Here is a 3797-nt window from a genome sequence, read left to right as displayed (position 1 = left end):
ATATATTGCCTCTTAATGGCTCAACACAAGGATGTCAAACAACCCCTTAACCTACTATCAAATCTGCATTTTCCAATAGCGAACTAGTAGACCAGCTTCAGCTCGAACTCGAAGTTAAACAAGTTGGATCGCGTTCGCTCCTTTTTTTAATAGGCTGAAATTTAAATTTAAGCCACTTTATCAATTTCCATGTTTTAATAAAAAACTAAAAGAAAGACAAAATTTAAACATGCGAACCTTGGGTTTAGAAAGATGAAGATCTACTATTGTATAATTTACGTGTTCTTCATTTCAATTTTGTATAATGAAAAGTAACGTTGGCCTTTGAAATGTGGGTCCCACAAAACCGAAATTTCCCGTCACTCACGATTCAGCCTCGAACCTTAAAAGAAGGTTCAACAGCCGTTGACTTATGCAATCCAAGACTTGGTCGATCAGATCTACACTTCCCTCTATAATTTGCGACTCCGTTATTTTAAAATTTTTGTTTTTTGGTTTTATTAGTTGTAGAGGTAACAAAATATAATATGGAAAAGGAAAACCACGATTTGGAGCTTGGAGACATAACCATAATCCAGGAGTCATTCCAAAGTCTAGCTGATCGCGTAAGAAACAAAGGCAGCCATGCGAACGAATTTTCACCATCCATTTACATGGCACCTGGTGTACTACGTGATCTTAGCCCGAGCTCTTTCAACCCTCGGGTGGTCTCTATTGGGCCTCTGCATAGACAAGATGAGAACGTCCAAGGATTTGAGAAGCAGAAAGCAAGTTATCTGATTAAGCTTATGAGTCGTGTTAATTCCTCACTAGAGGATGTATTGAAATTATGTATGGAGAAGGTTTACGCTTCAATGAATGAAATCAAGGTATGTTATGTTTGGACGACGCCCTATAGTGATGCAGAAATTGCTGAGATCATGGTTATGGATGCTTGTTTCATACTTGAATTTATTAGCCAAATTTCGGAACTTGATGAGAAATCATATTCGGGAAAACTGTTATTACACCAAAATGTGACACGTGACTTGGTGTTGCTTGAAAACCAGATCCCTTTGTTTTTTCTTGATGAAATATTTAAATGCACCATATTGAAATTTGATCCTAATGCATCACTCGCGCTACTTATCTATCGAGTTCTAATTTTCATCAACCCTTTTGAAAAATTTATAGATATAGCCAACATTTCAACTAACACCCACCATATACTTAGCCTTCTCCATGAATGTTACACTCCTTCGGATTATATTACATCACATCCATTTACCTCAACAATCCCTTCGGCTATAGATCTAGACAGGGCAGGGGTGAACTTCAAGCCGGACCAAGATTTTAACATGGTTAATGGGGATGGAAGTGAAGTTATCAAGATTCACATGTTTTTTTGGATCTTGGCGTAAGCCTACTCTTAGAATGTCAGCATTGGTTGGTGGTGACTTCACTGAGTCAGTATTTAGAAATCTTATTGCATATGAACAGTCGGGTCAAACTCGTAATTATGTTACATCATATGCTTATGCCATGTACATGCTAGTGAATACTCAAGAAGATGTTGCCAAGTTGGTAGATTCAGGAGTGCTAGTCAACTATATAGGCTCAAATGAAGAAGCTGCTAATATGATCAATAGCATATGCAAAGAAGTTGCATGGGTGGATTTCTTTTATGTGGAACAATGGAAAACATTAAATATCTACCGCAATGGTTATTGGCCAAAACATATAGCAAGGACGAGGAATACTTACTTTAGTAGTCCATGGAATATGATTGCTCTACTTGCTGGAATCATCATATTTGCTCTAACCGTTGTTCAGACAATCTTTACCATTAAGTCTACCAAAAATAGTTGATTTTTAATGTAATGTTAACTTAATGAATGAAATTTAAGATTCTTCCAATATCTCAATGAAAATTTGAATTCCAAAATAATTCAAGATAATGTTTGAATACACAGGTCATGTTCGAGTTGATCTATTTAATATGTTTTTATTAAACATGTGGACCGTCAATCCGTTTACAGTCCCTATTAACCAACTATTACAACACACCAACTCATTTAAAACATGTTTAAAACGTGATTACAACTCAATCACCAATATCCAACCTGTTTGACTCGATTAAACAACTGAGTTATATAAACTATGTTCCGGATTACATGATTTCAAGGTTGTAAAAATGGGCTGGATTAACATGCCAACACAGTTTGTCTTTTTCTTTTTTTTCAATATCATAAATAATTAACATATTAGTACATATGATTGAAAAAAAATATTGTTAAAATAATGATCAAATCTAATATAATAATTTAGGAGGTTGTAAACACTTGTTAGCAATAATATATAATTAAAATTGACTCACTTTATGTAATAAAATGGGCCGTATGATAGGGTTACTTTGATGCTCTTGCTGATTGTGATGGATCATGGGCCTGATGATCGTTTGCTTTGTTCTGTGGTCAAATATATAGTATTGGGCCTTGCATGGCTATTGCCGTTGGCACTAGAAGTCTATAATTATACTGTATTGCCAATTAGTCAGATAAAACTAACAACGGAAATAAGTTAAATTATTTAAAAGTATACTATAACGCGCCACGGTCTCAAGTTCGAATACAAAGTTTCTACTGGTTTTCTACCTTAACCTTTTGAAGACCACTTGCCCTCGTGTCCGTGAGTTTTCTCTTAATGGATTCTTATGGTTGCCAAAAACACATCCTAGACAATTCTTATTTGTTTAAAACTAGATCATTATTTAATAATAATAGCCTTCGTAATAATTAATTTTAAAAATATTGATAAAAAGTGTTGGCACGTCAATCCAACATGTTTTTACTTCCTTAAAAATTAATTTTAAAAAAATAGATTAAAAGTGTTAGCACGTCAATCCAACCTATTTTTACTTCATTAAAAATTACCCGTTTTGATCTGAACCCAATCAGTCTGCCTCGTCCATGTAGTCATCTATATATAGCTTCAAGACTAATTCCATTTATTTTCAGAACATCAAATCATCATATTATTAATGGTTTCATGTGTTTGACATAAATTAGTACTACTAGTGCAGTCTGTTTAGAGAATCAACATAGATTATAAGTTTATAACACAACATTTATAGAACCCTTTTTTACCAAATCAGCAATGAAAGTCAGATTTATGCATTCTTTTCTCACACTGTTCATTTCTAGATTCTGTGAAAAATGATGAGCCGAATCATTTTTCGATTACTTTTTATAAATTATTATTCTAACGTTGCCTAACAAGATAAACAATGCATGTCCATGATCAAGTTTTTCTTTCCTTAATTAAACAACACCAGGTGGAGTATTGTTTAAGTAAAAGATTATTCATATTCTTTAACCAAATACAAAGTTGAACATAAAACAACTATAGTAGCCTAGTCTCTCCTTTTGACCAAAAAGCTACTTTGGCTGGAATCAAAGGATAATCTTTTTTTGTATAATGGCCATTATGATATTAATATCTCATCACCGACGACGTTGTTAGCTCGACAATATTCTAGATTCTGTTGGGAAAGCCATCACTAAGTTATGACCTTTTTAGGTTGACTCGGTTTATACATATGCATGTATTGTCATGGATCAATATGCAGAAAGTAGAATTTTTTCTATTAACAAGGGTATGTTATGTAGTCGTTTTTTTAGTTTGACCTTTTAAATTGTCGTCGGTATGATCTTTCAAATGTTGATCTTTTTTTTAAAAAGTTTTAACATAACTGTTGAATGGTACAATATGATGCTGAAAAAGGGTAGTGGACAGTAATTTGATTTGATGATTAGGTA

At 33.6% G+C, this 3797-nt stretch overlaps 1 pseudogene; it reads left to right on the top strand.

Moving 5' to 3' along the window:
* The first annotated feature begins 527 nt into the window (after positions 1–527).
* On the top strand, positions 528–2473 carry LOC143589985 (UPF0481 protein At3g47200-like; annotated as a pseudogene).
* Positions 2474–3797: the final 1324 nt, after the last annotated feature.

Source organism: Bidens hawaiensis, unplaced genomic scaffold (genome assembly GCF_021521415.1).
Source record: "Bidens hawaiensis isolate Kalapana, Puna unplaced genomic scaffold, B.hawaiensis_p1.1 tig00038075_1, whole genome shotgun sequence".
NCBI lineage: Eukaryota > Viridiplantae > Streptophyta > Magnoliopsida > Asterales > Asteraceae > Bidens > Bidens hawaiensis.
Note: the sequence above shows the minus strand (reverse complement) of the source record. Positions and strands in the feature narration are given on the sequence as shown.